The sequence below is a fragment of the Chenopodium album genome, chromosome 13, assembly GCF_948465745.1.
Source record: "Chenopodium album chromosome 13, dcCheAlbu1.1, whole genome shotgun sequence".
NCBI classification, from domain to species: Eukaryota; Viridiplantae; Streptophyta; class Magnoliopsida; order Caryophyllales; family Amaranthaceae; genus Chenopodium; species Chenopodium album.
Window position 1 is genome coordinate 46,358,131 of NC_137846.1, and position 18,822 is coordinate 46,376,952.

Consider the following 18,822-nt stretch of genomic DNA (forward strand, 5'->3'; position numbering starts at 1 on the left):
CCCATATATTATATAACACCACAAAATTCAATTACTTCTACTGCTTCATCTTGTTACTTTAATATGATTTTCATCACTCTTCTTTGTGAGCCGCTACCAATTGGTGTTCTGGCATCATAAGTCGTATTATTAATGTCCAATGGTGATCGAGTAGAAAGTTGGAGATGATGAACACAACATGCCAGCAAAATTTCATCACAAAAGCCTACATATAAAGCTTGACGATTCTTAAACAATTTGTACAGGTTACACCGAAGTGATTGTTGAACAATAACCTAGGGTATAAAAGTTGTTAAACTCGAGCCAATATGCATCATTCATAAATCGTGACTGATAAAATGTTCGTTCTTTTCATCTTAATAACATATACGTAGGGCTTGTTCTCTTCAGATTATTTTCAGTTCAATTTAGTTCAGTTCAACTCCAATAAGTTCAATTCAGTTCAGTTCAATTCAATTCAATTCAATTCTTAATTTCCTTCTCTCATAAAATATTCAGTTCAACTCAGCTCAGTTCAGTCAATCAGAACAGGCCCGTAGTATTAGTTTAATTAGTTCAGATAAGGGTCAATAAATTATTGACAAATTTTGACGGACAAAACTTAAACGAATAGAAGGAAGCCTTAATGACTAAAGTGCAAAGTGGAAATGGAAACAAACGCACCTAAGAAAGTAAGAGGTGCATATAGAGAATAGAGAGTGGAGATGAAGCGCAAGTGCACAACAAAATAGCTATGGATGGTTACTCTTTGTTTCTTAGCTCATCCACATCAAATTATCAATATTCTACTAACTATACTAAATGCATGTGTATGACTAGGACATCCTAGAATTTACAATAATCATTAACAGAAAACAACAAGAATACAACAAAGGTTTTACCAAAATTAGGCACTTAGCCGCATAAATACCACAATTATTGTCATTTATGCAAGCTTTAATTAATTAATTTAAAAATTAGGTTTATGATATTTCTAGAGAACCATATCCTGCTACTAACAGCGCACAAAGTAGGTCTATCCAATAGTCTTAAACCCACAAAAGTTCCTTTTGTATAGTTTAATTAGTCTTAATGCACAAGTGCACAACCATTATATGAGTAATTATGAGCTATTTGTTATTTTTAGGATATAGTTTCTTTTTCAATTGCTATTTATAGCTCAAACATGAGGAAAAATGTAAACCAAGTGAATCTATGTTTCCAAAAATGAAAACCTCTTCTATAGCAACACTCCTCTTCCTAGCTATCTTCCTATTTTCATTTGGTAAGTTTCATTTTAATTCCTATTTATAATTTTTTTAGCTTTTCTTTTTTCAAGCTTCTTTTGTCTGCCCATTTTTTTTTTTTTTTTAAATATGCTACAGAGTTGAGTTTTTTTTCCCTTAATATGTTATGATTATGTATATATATTGTTTGCAAATATTCTCTAAAGTAAAAAAGATGTGATATATAGTTTCTATATCATTTTGTTTATCTAAAACATGTAGCTCGTATATATACTCATGAGGTAACACATGTTAAGTTACAAAAATAAATTTCAGCATAATTAAATGGAAAACTATAAAATAAGAGTATGGAAATGATGAATCTTAAAGGAAAATTTACTCTGTATAAGGAATCTTTTAAATGTTATTGTGTGCCCATAAACACACATTAGAAAAATCTTTTAATTGTTTTGCGGTTACCGCTATTCAAGGTTCACATAATTATTTGAGCATTGAGAGGCAACTGATTGGGACATATCAATTGAGTCAATAAGGTCATGTTACGTTCATCTTATTTCATTTAGATCAGAAAAAAAAAAATAGATACAAGTAAAAGTCGAAACCTACAACTAAAATAACTTCTGATTTCCTATAAAAAAAAATTCTGATAAGCTTCTTCTTATTTTTTTTTTTTTTTTTTCATGAAAAATAGGGTTGAAATCAGGAGAATGCCAGTTATGTTCATTTGGAACAGTGGAAATGGAGAGATGCTCAATCCCTCAATGCTCTTCAGACTGCAGGAACAAAGTTTCACATTCAACGGGCAGATGCATTGCTATTGACACTTGTTGTTGTGTTGCAAGAGCTCATTTCCATAATTAATTACTTTTCTTTAATTATGTTAATGTTTTCACTTTATATTTACCAATTGTCATGCTTTTTTTTTTTTTAATCGGGAGGCTTATGCTTTGAGCAGCAAGTGAGTGAATAACGATGTACTTTAAAGAGGCTTTTTTTGTTTTGCTTTTGGGCTACTTAAGATTTGTAAAGTAATACCCCAAAAAGTATTGTAAGCTTTTGATACAACACCTATTAAGGAGAAGAAATTTTTATCTTTTGCATGCAAAATCTACATGATTCTTTAAAAATGTTTGATAACTTAGATATTTCTATTTCAAAAATAAAGATGACATTAGGTTGAGCTGACACGTGACATGACATGACCTAACATAAAAAAATACAACATGAAAATGGAGCAAACACAATGCAACACTTAAATTGTGACTCTAAGCATAATAACAAGACATGATCCAACACGACATAATAATCAAATAAACAAAACTTACCGCAAGCAAGTACTATACAACATGATACGGTGGCATGTTGACTTGGGTTATACTTAAGCCACCCATTTAGAAATTTAGGCACGCTACATGCATAGCTGATAGCTCGACCTTAGACACCAGTGTACCACTCCAAGTTTGCTTGCTAAGTCATTGTGTTTTTTCTTTTTAGATACATCATCAAGTTGATGTTCAGTTGGAATATAGCTTAAGCTGCTTATCTCTAGCTAGTGAAGTTACAATCCACTTGTATGTGTTTTGTTCTTTCATGGAATGTATGAATTTTGGACGTATTTGGCAAAATATAGCTGTGAAAATAGTTGTTATCCGTGAAGGTAATTGTTAGATGTATAGGTAGCTATTAGCTGTCAATAAACTGTTAGCTGTAAAGATATATAATTTAGATTTGAGTGTTTGATAAAGTAGCAGATGACTAGATGTTACATATAAAAAATCAATATTGTTTTTAAAAAAAACTATAGATTAAATTTTCAACAGCTAACTACCTCTAACTTTAAAAGCTAATATTTCTTACTTTTGATCAAATTTACCCCAACCACTACATTGTCAAATATTCATATTTTTTGTGAAGTAACGGTTGACTTGGTCAAACTACTAAAAGCTAGCGTCGAACACACCCAAAATCTATTTGAACAGCAGATTGATTGTTGTTGTACTCACAAAGTCACAATGTATCCTTATAGGCTTTAGGTTAATTATTCACTCCCAATATTTCAAGTAGTGGTACGACTGTATGAGCTAGACCTGTACAATAGGTCAAGAGCCCATTAAAAGCCTTGAGCCAGCCCATTTATAAGCGGGTTTTGCCAGTTCAATATTATTTAGGACTGGCAATCCCTAACCTGATCCAAACCCGACCCGAAGTAACTGAGAGAAACCCGAACACGACCTGAACCAAACCCGAACAACCCGAATTTGACCCAATTTGACCCAAATCTTCCACCTTTCCTCTCCAATCCTCGATCAAACTTGCGTTCTCCATGCGCAAATATCATATTTTGTAATAATTTTAAATTATATACTTTTTTGATAATTTTTAAGCATAATCTGAAATCGACTTGAATTTTGACCTGAACCCAACCTGCTAACCCAAACTGCCACCCCCAAAAATTATGGGCCCTTAAAGGGTTGGATCATCATGATAACAAGACATGACCCAATAACTATCACTCCTTCTGATTCCTAAATCCATCTTTTGACTTTTGAGGAACTCATCAATATAGTTCCTCGTTTTCCAAGAGATTGCAAAATTTCCAAGAAGCAATTATTAATACAATACTTATTGATAATTTAAAGTTTTGTAAAATAACTTCAGAAGTCTAAGCATTAGAGAGCTCGTTTTAGAGAGAGAAAGATGAAACTACTACATTATGTAATGTATAAAATAATGAATTCTAAGTATATTACATAGTAGTATCGTTATTACATTATGTTATAATGTTATATATATAGTATACAGCAATAAGTATTATAATTATGTGGGTATGAAATTATGAATTGCATAGTCTCAGATTCATTTTCTCCTTTTGATGCATCATGCATGCCTTTTTATTGTCGTTTGAACTAAGTTAACAATTAGGCCCTATTCTTTAGGGTTGCTCTTCTCTTTCCTGCCCTGCTATTCTCTGCTATGCTGTGCTGAAATCCGCTCTACTCTGCTTAAAAATAATAATTAATAATAATAATAATAATTAGTAAAAATAAAATAATAATAATAATAATTAATATTTATAGATAATAATAATAAAACTAATATAATAATAATAATTAATATATAATACTATATAATATTAAATTATAATAATAACTAATATATAATGATAATAATTACTCCGTAATATTTTATTTTATTTAACACATTTTCTTACATTATAAAATGAGTAAAAAAAATCTTTAAAAAATCAAATAATAATTGATGATGATAACAACAACAACAATAATAATAATGCGATGATGATAATAATAATAATAATAATAATAATAATAATAATAATAATAATAATAAAAATAATTGATAAGAATAATAAAAATAATTAATAATAATAATAATAATTGATAAGAATAATAAAAATAATTAATAATAATAATAATATTATTATTATTATATCTGCTCTGATTTACTAAAATCTGCTCTGCTCTGCTCTGCTATGTCTAGAAGCTCAAAAGAACAGGTACTACTCTATCTATTAATATTCCAACATAATGATATCATGTTCTTGAAACATATGCTCGTATATATTTTACGACAAGTTATGTGACACATTACTCTGAAATTTGCTTTCTTATTTGACGTAAATTAAGCTTAGGAGCTTAAAGAAATATAAAGGAGTAAACGAAAAGAATTGTACTACATTATTCTATACTTATCTGAATTTTATCTCTTAAAATTGTTTCATCACGCTATTAAATCTGTTCTCTTCACCTTATTTTTGCTGAATTAAACTAATTTTCACTAAATTGAATTATTTTTGCTAAACTGAAATTACTTTTACTAATTAAAATTTATTTTTACCGATACTCTATTATATTTTCTGTTTAGTTGGAGTTACTAAATTAACTAATTTAAAATTAATTTTAGTGAAATGAATTATTTTTAGGAAAATTTTATAACCCTTTTGTTGTCAAAATACACCTTATAATTTTTTTTTTGTTAAAACACACCTAAAACCAAATTTTTTGTTTGTTTGTGAGAACACACCTTCCCTTGTTTTCAGACCATTGACTTTTGTTTACCGGCGTTGACTCGTCACGTGAGACTCACATTATCAGAATGCCCCCTTTATCTCTCCTCAAGCCACCCAACCACAAGCCTAGACAACCCTGGCCACCGGCACCACCGCCTAGTCGCCACTAGAACCACCTCTCAATCAACCATGGACACCACCACTAATCAACCTAGCCACCATCACTACCCACCCAAATAACAAAAAATTCACCCGAAAAATCACATCTATCTTTCTCTCTTCTCCATTTTCACTCCCTCCTACTTAAGATCTTCAATTTTCTGTAACTTTTCCGTAGATCTAACAATGGAGCAAGAATCCCCAATAAAAACCCACATCAAATCCACCACAAATTACTGAGTTTAATCTTGTTCCTGATGGTTAAGGTGGTTACTCTTTGCCATGGATTGTTGCGCCGACGTTGGAGGAGCTGAGGATGGCCTAGTTGTTATGAATGAAGAAAGGGAAGGGGGATTTTTTGGATAGGTTTAGAGTGATTTGGATGGGCTGTGAGCGGTGATGGTGGTGTCTACGGCTGAGAGGTGGTTCTAGTGGCAACTACGCGGTGGTGTTGGCGGCTAGGGTTGGCTAGCTAGGATGTGGTTGTGGTGACTATGAGGAGAGAGAAATGGGGTATTCTAAGGACGTGACACTCACGTGAGGGGGTCAATGCCATTAAACCAAAGTCAATGGCCTGAAACTGGGGTAAGGTGTGTTCTCGCAAAAAAAAACTGGTTTTAGGTGTGTTTTAACAAAAAAAATAAAAATTATTAGGTGTTTTTTCACAGCAAAAGGGTTATAAAAGGTGTTATTTGAAAAATTTTCCTTATTCTTTACGGAACTGAAATTGAATTTACTTTTACTAAATATTATTAAGGTAAAGAGAACATGATCTTAGTAATTAAAAAATTTAAGAGTTGGAGCTAATACATACAAATCAATGGACAAGTATAGACATAATCTCATACAAAAAAATTTAAAAAAAAAAAAAAAAAAATTAGTATAAAGCTAGAATTATTGAGGGGATTTGCTCAAGTGAAAGGAATATATTGTGCGACTTTTAGCGTGTCATCTCTAGAACTTTGATTACCCTTGAAAGCATTCATGACTTAAATGTGCATCAAATATAATGGATCTATAAAGTGAGCATAAACCAACACCAAAGTAATGACATTAATTTTATTTTGTATTTGAAATATGCTAGCATATCATAATAAGATTAAAAGATTGGTTAGTTAGTGTATATACTTGTATATAGAGTTTATGCAATTATGCATGTACGTGTAATATAAGATTATTGGATGTAATTTATGATTGAGCATCCCCTTCAAATTATTATCATAACACAAGACCTTAATAAAATACCAAGTCTTAGTACAAATAGTATTATATGTTATTATATATATATTTTTTTTTTTTTGAGAAAATGTATTATATATAATTGGTAGTAAATATATTTTTTCGTCAATAGAATAACTTAGGTTCCTTAATTATGATCAAATTAACAAAGAATTATTAGTGAACTAAAAAACGAAGCTTAATCCTTGTTTTCTTCGCCTTATTTTTGTTAAATTAAAATTATTTTACCGATTAAAACTTATATTAACTATTTTCCTATTATATTTGTTTTTCAAAGTTGCTATAGATGATACTTCGTACATTACAATTGGATATGTTTGGCTATCTCTTTAGAAGATACTTTCTTTTTATTATTTTTTTCCAGCAAAAAAAAAAAAAAAAAAAAAAAAAAGTAAACCACTCGTAATTAGCCACACCTATGTTTAGGTTAGGATCGCTTGTCTGTTGTTAAGAAGTATGGGCAGTTAATAATCTATCAAAAGATTCGGATCATTTAGAACGGCTAAGTGCATGCGTATAAACTATAGCTAATAAATTAATATATGGTCATAGATTAATTAGCCATTCATTAGTAATTAGTAATTCATTAATAGTGAAAGATTATGTACTATTCTTCTGCTAAAATAATAAAAAGATGGTCGGTGTTCTTGCTCCAATGGAGATTAGCCGCATAAATGTGACAATTATTGTCATTTCTATGTAAGCCTTTAATTTAATAATTAGTGAAGAATAATTAGCTAAAAAGAGTGTGATAACAATTGTATGCTCCAAATTTTCTTTAACAGCACATAAAGTAGATTAATATACAATAATATGAGTTTAATTTTTACTTAACTTGCCACCAACTCCTTAAATATTTGCCATTATAAATGATAATCGTTGTATCAGCTATATATATTAGTAGGAAACATAGCAAGGTTTAATACTACTAGTGTATTAATGTTTCCCAACATGAAGACTTCTTCCAAAGCAACGATAGTCTTCTTGGCTCTCCTCTTCGTTTTCTCGTTTGGTAAGATTTACTTAGCTAAATTACTCATTCAAAATATAATTAATTTAATTTGTTCCATGTTAGTAGTGTAATAATGTAAATCATTTGCAATGAAACTCAATTCTAGTTATCTCTTTCAAATTCATTCATTTTCAAAAACTTTGAGTCTAATAGATATTTATTGGAATTTTCTTAGCTATTTTTGAGCTTAAATTAAGTTATTCAAACATGTTTTTATCATCTTTAGGCTTTAATTTTATCTTAGTAAAGCAAAAGAAACAAGACCAACATGCATGGTCTAATAGGGTAGGTTGTGTTTTCTTCATTTGAATTAATAATGAGTTTAGGTTAGATTCTTTTAAAGTATGATCTGTTTCATTGTATTTTTTTTCGGTCTAGTCTGCTTTGGTCAAACATTGACCGTATTTGCATGTTAACATCTAAATAGAATACAAATGAGTTTAAGTGAAATCTTGTTAAATTTGTCTTGAGGCCTGTTTACTTCAGCTTAATTAATTCAGTTCATTTCAGCTCCAATCAGTTCAGTTCAGTTCAATTCAATTCATCTCCAATCAGTTAAGTTTAGTTCACTTCAGCTCTTAATTTTCTTCTCTTATAAAATATTCATGTCAGCTCAGTTCAGTTCAGATCCAATCATCAGTTTAGTTCACTTCAGCTCCATCAATTCAATTCAGCTCACTTCAGTAAATATGACCAGACCTTTGGTTTTATATTATATCAATAACAAGTACAAAATTTCAAAATTGGTAATAAGCAAAGCACAAATAAAAAGATTTGGTCTGAATTTTATAGTTTGATTTGATGTATACGAACCTAATATATATAATTTTTATAATTAGACAAGGAGAACATTATCTAAGAATGGTTATAGAGTATACGATGTATATTTAATTTTAATAAACTCTCTTTTTCATTTTTTTTTTATTTTTTATGGAATAGAATTAAAGAATTTAGAATAAAAGTTTGATTTTCCCCCTCCTTTTCATGTAAACATTAAGTGTAATACCATATCTAACACATGAATTAATTTTGCCAACTCTTTTAGATTCCTTATTAACGTTTTGAACAGTAGGCTAAACGATTCTTTTTTTTTTTTTTTTTTTTTTTTTTTTGAGGGGAAGCTAAACGATTCTTTATTTGATTTGAGGGATTATATTCTTGCTTGGATGCATTAATCTAATTAAGAGTACTCCCTGATTACTTTTGGTTCTTAAAAAATGATCACTTGTGTGATGCTTTTCTTGTTATTAACTATTATATTGAACTATAAAGTAATTAAATTGATCGAGTAACCACTTGCACCATTATGCTAATGAAATTCAAACCCAAATGCCAAATTACAAACACAATAATAATACTCCCTCCGTTTCAATTTGTTAGTTCCATATACTATTTTGGGCGTTTTAAAAAAATTTATCCATATTGAATGTATTCTACTTTAACTTAGTTTTTATTTCCTATTTTATACATAATAAATTTTGATTGCTTAGATTAATTGATTGTGAATTAATGAAATGACTTTAAGTAAATAAATTACTCCCTTGATTTATGCAGTTATGGCTAATGTTTTCCTAAAAAAAAATAATAAAATTAAATTAAATAAGGCAAAATTATTTGTGAATTGTTTTTTACTTTAATGCTAGATTCCAAATGTTCTCCTTCTCTTATTTTATGTGATTGATTCCATATGGGACTAACATATTAAAACAGAGGGAATAGTAGTAGTAGTAGTAGTAGTAGTAGTAGTAGTAGTAATAATAATAATAATAATAATAATAATAATAATAATAATAATAATAAATATTATAAATATCCGGGTGTAAGGTGCACCCAAGGGTTTTTTTCTGCTCATTTCAAAATTTTAAAATGAGCAAAAAAAACTATCCCTGGATGACCTACCTTAATGTGCACACAGGTGTATCTAAAGAATTTCTTTGTTTATTTTTATGTTTAAGAACTTCATAGAAAAATATGCGTTCCTTTTAAATTAATTTTGAAAATAATGATTTTTTAAAGCACACCTTTAATGTTGAAGTGAAATATTAAGGTGCTTAAACTAACATGCCTATAAATTTTTTTTTTTTTTTTCCCTTAAAAAAAGAGATGAAATCAGGGGAATGTCAATTATGTTCATTTGGAACGGTGGAAATGACAAGATGCTCAATTCCTCAATGTGCTTCGGACTGCCGGCGCAAAGTGTCACATTCAACTGGGAAATGCATTGCTATCGACACTTGTTGTTGTGCTTCAAGAGCTCACAAGCATTAATACTCAATTCTATGTACTTAGGACTGTACTAATATATCATATGCTTTGAGTTAAACTCTTCGAATAATAAACATAGTTTAGATTTCTCCCTTAAGAGAAGGATCGTTTAAACTTTCATTGTATCTTTCGGATGTATTTTTCGCTTGATTTATGAGCAATTAAACAAACTTATTGTCCATTTTCTAGTGGTTGGCTTTGAGTATAAAATAATTACATGTATTTAATTGGAATTTGAAATTAGCCCTATACTTACGGGTGGTTTTGTGTATGGGCTAAATCAAATGCAATACAATTATGGTTCATTTCGGGTTCTATGTAAATTACGAGTCAAGCGTTGAAGCTTGAGGGTAGGGGTTGTGGTCCTTGTGGATGGGTTTTGCTACTTTTAGACTTAGATCTCAATAAAATCTCACCAACTTTTACATGTGGTTGACCCACACCATCATGGGTTTTACTTCATTAATGTTATAGGGGTGACTCGGTTAGTGTTACATAAGTTACTTCGTTCGTGTTATTGGGGTTACTTGTTTAGTGTTATACGAGTTATTCAGTCAGTGTTACATGGATTACCAGTTAATGCTATAGGGGTTAATTTGTTCTTCTACAAGCGGCCACATGGTGTGGCCAGCCGCACGCAAAACGGGCTGATAAATTTTTTTTCGTTTGTTTATACATAAAGGTTCTAAATCCCTACCTTTTAAAATGTATGAGAAAACACTTATGACTAATTTGAGGAAAGTACAATTATATCCTTAAAATGTTGGTATACCTATATGCCCCTATTAATATGATGTTAATTGCGTTTAAGCTTTTCATTATATGATTTAATAATTTAACTCTTACTAATAATGTTTGGACAGTTATACCCTTAAAAAAATTGTATTTACTTATTTGCACTCATTAACGTTAATTGCCTTTTTTAAAAACTCTCAAGAATAATGTGTGACATTGATACCCCTAATAATATTTGTTTACATATTTTCCCTCATTATGTTGTCAACCACTGAAAAAGGTCCTCGTAAATTGCTAGTTATGACGCGTACATCGCACGCGTTAGGGCTTATACTGATTTACTGAACTAAGCTGAACTGAATTGAACTAAACTGAATATTTTATGAGAGAAGGAAATTAGGAGCTGAGCTGAGGTGAGGTGAACTGAACTAAACTGAATTGATTGGAGCTGAACTCAATTGAAATTAAGCTAAAGAGAATAGACCCTTAGCCACCCTAGTCATAATATAAGTCTTCACTAGCTAAAAAATACTACCTCCTTTTCTTTTTATTTGCAAAAAGGGGTATTTTATGCGAGATATAAGAAGAAAAAAAAATTCAGCTGTTGCAAATAAAAAGAAACAGAGGGAGTGGTTATTCAAGAAATGGTCAAGGATGGATAAATTAGTTTCATTGACTAAATAATCTAAACACACTTAAATTAGGTTTTACTCTTAACACCTAGGATCTTATATGTGGAATGTCAGTATGTCACTCATCATACTAACAAAGTGAAAGATAATTTTTTTGGAAAAATTGTTCCAGTTTATACTCCTTCTATTCTTGAAATTCGACTAACATTCTGTAAATTCTTGTTTTTAGAAAAGTTCGAAAAATAGCTAGAGTGATTTTAAGCAAAATGTAATTAACATAAGAGAGATAGAATAGGTGTTAGGGAAGATGTGGATATAATTGAGTGAAAAAGTGTAAAAGGAATTTACCATTGTTAGAATAAAATAAAACGGAAGGGTTTATTTAAAAGATTTTAGAACGCCACATATGAAAATGATATATTTTATCTATTGGAAAAAGATATTTGGGTGGTCAACCTACCTCCCTGGCTACCCCACCCGACCCAACCTACTCGTCACCATGACCACCAACCCCCGTGATCTTGCTTTCCCCCACCACCGACCCTCCTTCCTCCCACCCGACCTTGAAATGGGGCGGGGTGTGATGGCTTGTGAAGGGTGGGGTATGGTGGGCAGGCAGTGTCCGTGAAGAGGAAAGATGATTTTTGAGGTTGGGTTTTTAGGAGAGGGTGGTTTTCAAGAAGGGGGCGGGGCCGGTGAAGGGTGGGGTGGGCAGGGATGGGGAGAGGGTGATTTTTGGGGTTAGTTTTCGAGGAGGGGGCGATGGGGATGGGTTTTAAGGGAGGCGACGTGGTGGTCGTGGATGGGAAGCAGGGTTACCGGAGGCGGAGTAGTGGTGGTGGAGGGGAGATTGAATAGAAATACTAGTAAACTTAAATAATTTTTTAAGCCAATCATAGAGCAACATGTGGCATTTTAAATTTTTTTTAAAAGGATATCAATTCGACAAGTCATTAATTAGAGGCCATACGACATCTACAAAAGAGATCAGAAATAATTAATACAATGAAAATTGAATTGAGTAACAATTGTAATTTTGTAAAACTACGATCGCGAGTGAGAATTGACATTGATGAATACCCTCGTCTCTTGAATCGTTGTCCTCTGTAGCCTTCTTCTACAAGGGGACCTTACGATCTTTGGTAGTTTTTGAATTGAATAGAAGCTGATTCGATTAATTGTAGTCGTTGATCTGACAATTGATTCAACGTCGCACGAACCACCACCAATAAATTAGAACTTCCAATGGCAAAAGAGAAATCATCTACACCGATTATGACCATAGTAAGGATGAAATATATTATTATAAGCGATTAAAAAGGGATTTTGGGTCTAACCACTGATCAAGGAACTAGTGTTATCCCCTACCAATGTTCACGAGGGAGATGGAGCAGAGAAGGATGAAGGAGAAAAAAAAGGGAGAAGGGAGAAGATTGAAACAAAACCCAAAAGACTGGGAAAACCCTAGCAAAAAGTAGAAAAACACCCTCCCAAGGAGAAACTTAGATGGAACTGTTCAGCTGAAATATCCTTGGCAACACATGACATAGTTGTTAAACCTGGTATTTTTTTTAATGAAGATTGATTCATAAATAAAAAGTCATACGACATTAATGTTAAACAGGTGACAATCAGTTAATTCAGATTTGACTTGTTTAAAATTGATAACGTCCAAATGTTGTAATATTAAGAAATAATTAAAATATTGTCTTTTTTAAAATTCAACCACTCAAAGGTTATTTTATTTTGAAAAGTATTGCATAGAACGGACTCACGTAAGTCCGGTCATACAAACAGGAAAAAAAATTAAAATTTTTAATTGTTAGAAATTAGATAATAATGGTCAGATATTAAGTTATAAATATCAAATATTAGATTAAAAGTGTCAGAAATATTGTCAGATATTAGATTATATTTATTAGATATTAGATAATAAGTGTCTAATATTAGGTTTTAATTGTCAGAAATTAGATTATAATAGTTATTAGATTATAACTAGTTATTGGCCCGGGCAATGCCCCGATACATCATAAAATTAAGTTTGATCAAATTTAATAAAAAGGATTAATGTTAAACAATACGGATTATTAATAAGTGAGTGAAATATATATGAAGTAATAATCTATATGATCTTTCATTAATATATATTTAAAATAAGCATGTCAAATTTAAATTTGGAGGTGTAGACACCTAAACATGTCTCCCCAAAATCAAACCCGATGATGAACAACCTTTCACCACCATTATAGGTCGGGTTGAGTATTTAATCCCGGGAGTGCTTAAAATTCATATTCAATCAGACTCAGTTCATAAAATCAGTCCTAATGTTTAGTCAAAGTATAGTCCAATTTATATTTTGGCCTAAACCTTTTATTCATTTCATATTATTTATTATTTTAGCCCAATTAATAAATAATAAACCTAAATGGCCCAAAATTATGAAACGACACTTTAAAATGTTGAGCGTGATTAGGGTTAAAATGAATTTGGACATAAAAATGGAAGCAGGGTCCACCGCGTCACTGCAAACTGTGTCGTGCCATGGTGCACATGCTGTGACACGAGATGGTTCTGTGTTTTCTTCGCGTAATACCTAAACGCGTTTTATCCTCTGTAGGCTTGTTTCTGTCCCGCGTCACACCAAAGTACTCCGCGTCACACTAAAGTGTACCGTGTCATGGCATATTTTGTTCTATTGCGGCATTATTTTTTAGGGTTTTTTTTATCTTTTTAGGGTTCTGTGTGTTCCCTCTACTCATTTTCTCCATAAATACCCCCTAATTTTGTTGTTCGGGGCATCAATTAACACTCTCTTCTCTCTTCTATGCTCTAGCCTAAACACTAGCCTACCTTATTCTCTCAAAATACCTTCCTTAAGCACTCCAAGGATTTCGTACTTTACCCGAGGTTCTGTCCTTAAACCAAGGCGTGAAAGGTAGAACTGATTGAGGGTTTGGCCTCAAATCAACTCTATTTAATTTAATTTTAATTATTGTTTTACTTATTTCCTTGAAGTTACTAACTCGTTTATTGTTTTATAGTTGCAAGCAAGCAAAATCAAAGTAAGGAATCATGTTCCTTTTATTTCTATTATTTTTCTAACGATTTTATATTGTTGGATTTATTGTTAAATTGCTTCCAATATTAACGTTTATTCTATTATTATTGATCACCATATTGCATGTTTAAAGGGAATATGTAATTGAAAATCACACCTAAAAAGATAATTTGGATGACCGGTTTAGGTTCCTTTTTAATCTTGTTATTAAATCAAGTGATCACAATATTTTAGAATTATATGTTGCATTAATATTCAACCAATTTAGCATAATAATAGTTTGGAGCAAACTGAATCTTTGTTTGCATGCCTTTGAGATCGCATGAATCACTTTTCAATATAAGAATCGAGTAGAGGCTAATACGGGCGAATATGACTCCATGACTTACTTCGTATCATCATCCCCAATCCTCCTTTTGTGGTTCCGTACCATATGGAGTTAGTAATCTCATGGATTATGAATGGGGTGTAACCTTCACGGGTCAATCGTTGTTGTCTTTCGTTGTCTCTTTATCGTGGTTGCCTTTTACGATCCGTGAACGGTTTACAAGTTTCTTAAAAACTTGTTGGCGGCTCCCTACTTTCCTTGTCCCTAATCGTATATGTCAATTCCCACTTCCTATGAGTGCCAAGCATATTCACAACATGCTTAACGTAGGCTCACTTCAAACGACACCTACAGGAGGTTATGCATATGAAGAGTTTTTTTTATGAAAATTAAACATTATTATAGAGAATTAAAGTTATAGAATTAAATTTGGAGGTTATACATATGAAGATTTTTTTTTTAATTAAAGTTATAGATTTTAATTAATGCGTATAGAATCAATTTATATTGGGGAAAGACGTGACATGTAGGATGTCACCTCACACACATGTGTCGCCCAGTCATGTTGTGGGAAGGGTGACACATGGCGTGACCATGTTGTTCCCTTGGGTTTTAATAATATTATAGATTATCAGATATTAGATTGTAATTGTCAGAAGTTAGATTATAATTGTCAGATTTTAGATTAAAAGTGTCAAAAATTTGAAATTATATTATAATTGTCAGATAATAAATTAAAAGTGTCAGATATTAGATTAAAAGTGTCAGAAATTTGAAATTAGATTATAATTGTCAGACAATAGATTAAAAGTGTCAGAATTTAGATTATAATAGCCAGATATTGGTTTATAAGTATCAGATATTAAACAATATTGATCAAAATATTTGAAACAAGAGCAACCTCTAAAGAAACCGCCGTAATGGAGGTTGATCAGAATACATATGATTCTTCTCAAGAAGCAGAGGAGATGGCAATCTCTTTAGAAGAAGCCGCTAATTAAAATTGCGAGGAGTAAGATGATCGCTAAAGGAAAAGGTCCAATGGAGGAGGAAGAGCAGCTTGTAGAGGTTAATGTTGAATGTTGCGATGATGATGACGATTATGAAGTCAATGAAGATTTATACGACGAATTCCTCTTGGAACCAAATTCAGAATCTGATAGTGACGAATTGAGTACTGCTAGTAAGTTTTCAAACACGGAAAGGGAGGGGGTGGGGTCGTCGGCGTCGGGGGATGGGAGGGGGAGGGTGGCCGTCGGCCGTCGACAAGTGGCTAGGTAGTGGCAGTTGCAGTGGGTGGGGGATGGGTGTGTGCATTATAAACCGGACTCACGTGAAACGGTTTACGCAAAACCTTCTGATTTTATTTATTTTAATTTTTCCAATATAAAACCCGAGGGAGTATTTTATTTGAGTTTTTCAAGATTAAACGAGATTTTTTTCACATGCCACATCAGAATTCCTCATACTTCCTACGTGTTTTAATAAGTGTTACAGTTTGAACGACACATAGTTGTAGGCAATTTAATTGACTTAAATAATATAAGAGGTAAAGTGGCCAGTTGGAGTATTAAAAATTTTTAAAAGAAAGATAGTGGGGTTAATAGTTTATTGAAAAGTAATGAATGTGAGAGGATAGATATAATAAAAAAGTAGTAGTGGATTTGGGTGGGGATCACGAGAGGAGAAAAATATACTACCACCGTTTTTATTTAGTTGACACGTTTTGACTTTAGCAGTATTCACACACCTCCCTTTGACTGTATTTTTTGCTTTATACGTAATGAAAAATATAGTCATGTGAGATCTTGTTAGATTCGTCACGTTATATACTTTCAAAATATCAAATTTTCATAATTTTTGCTTATCGATAATTAAAGATATTAACGATTGAATAAGTGCATTGGCAAACGTGACTAAAGAAACGTGTCAACTAAAAAGAAATGGAGGAAGGGATACTTTAACTTGTTTGGCATCATTTTTGGTTTTCAATTAACCAAAAACCAAAAAGAGGAAACAAGAAAAAGGTGTTTCCACTTTTCTGTTGTCAGTTTTCAAAATTATCATGATTTTAATAAGTTTATATAATTTTTGATTTATTATGGGACATATATCATATCTTCTATATATATACTAAAATAACAACCGCTGATGTCATCATTGCCTACGTGTACACACCCATTTGTGTCTCCCCAAAACCAATCCCGGTGATGAATACCTTTCGCGTCGAATCATAATTGAATGAGTGAAAGTGTTGAAAGTCTAATGTTGTGATTAGTTTTTATAAAAAATCTTTCTTTCTATTTTCGAGAACCTACTCTATTTTTATGAAAATAGCCAGTCCATTTCAGTTTGGTCCATGACAAGGATCCAATAATGGTGTAGTTGGATTGGGCTCGAAAAGAGCTTTCCAACGATATATTATAAGCCCAATTCCGATGAATAATGAGGAAGTTATGGCCAAAATACTAAACTGGGCCAGGTTTGGTTCTTATATGCGGCCCAATGATCTAGAGGAGGGCCTATTATTAATTATCATTCCTAAAGCTATTAGGATTGATTATAGTCTTCTAGAAGGTTCTCTTAAATCCTAATAGGATTAGGATTGATAATTATGTTTTGTGAGTTTTACTTGGAATAAAAGAAGTGTTTTATATGAAAATACGATTTTACCCTTCGTACGGATTTTTACGACTCAAATTTATTAAGAAGTGGATTGTGCGTTGAAAACCTTTTACATCGCCAAACGACGGGTTCGTCGCCTGGCGACGAGGCCTGCTGTTGGCGACAGATGGTAGTTTTATTCCTTTTCGAACTCTTATTCGTTTCTATCAATTCCGGACTATTTTCTTATAAATAGGGTCCCTAGACCTCCGTTTTTCAATAACCAGAATTCTCTAATTCTCTTCTCTCTCTCTAAGCTAAAGCTTATTCTCTCTCTCCCTCTTTCTAGCCTAACCTTTTACAAACACAATTCCTCATACATTAGCACTAGACACACCTAGCCAAGTTCGAAGTTGCCTTCGCCCTAGACGTGAAAGGTTTGATATTTATGAGGGTTTGGTCCCAAATCTCTATTTCAATTATTTAATTTAATTGTTTGATTTTATTACTTTCCTTGAAATTACTAACGTGTGTATTTTGTTATTAGAAAGAGGTACGAGGCATCGAAGTAAGTGCTTTAATTGCTTTATTGATATTATGATATAGAGATCATGTTTAGATTATTTTATTGATTCATGGTATCATGTTAGGATGTTTTATTGCTTCCTAGTATCATGTTTAGGGTAATAATTAAGTTTCTTATATCAGTTATGATTTCTATGATGCTTCCTATTTTCTTTCTTAATATCATGTTAGTATCATGTTAGGGCTAAAGCTTTGATCTTTATATGTTTAGTGACATGCTAGAGTTTGTTATTAATCTTGTTAGTATCATGCCTAGGATCTTGCTATTAATATTATGCTTTAACATGATTATTTAGATTACAATTATTATGATTATGATTATTATGTTGCTTGATTGTTATTATTGTTATTGTTTGATCACACCTTTTATGCATGTTTAAAGGGAATTTGTACTTGTAATCACGCTTAATAAGATAATTAATAATCTTGTTTAGGGTTAATGTGATTATAATTCAAGTGATCGCCAATAATAGTTTTATTTGTGCATTAATATTCAACCAACATAGATAAACAGGTTTAGGGTAAACTTATTGATTGTATGTTAGTCAGAAAGCGCACATGAATACGAGAAGAATAAATTAGAGGCCTATTTTATAGGGCGAGTTCTTTCTCTTTTAGATTGGATTTGTACCGTCATCCCCGAACTTCCAGTCTTGGTTCCAGACCTATTGGAGTTAACGATCTCCTGGATCGTTAAGGGGTGTAACCTTCACCCTGTAACGGTTTACAAGTTCCTAAAACTTGTTGGCTACTCTTTTGCTCTATCTTCCTTCCCTTTGGACGCCACCATGCTTAAGTGTATGATCATAGTGGGACTCAAGTTTGGGGTAATGCTTGAAATATTCCCTACACTACGTGTCACTTTTTTATTTAATTTCCCCCCCCCCCCCAAAATGCAAGGATGATGTTATATATATATATATATATATTTTTTTTCTTTTTAAGCTACTCT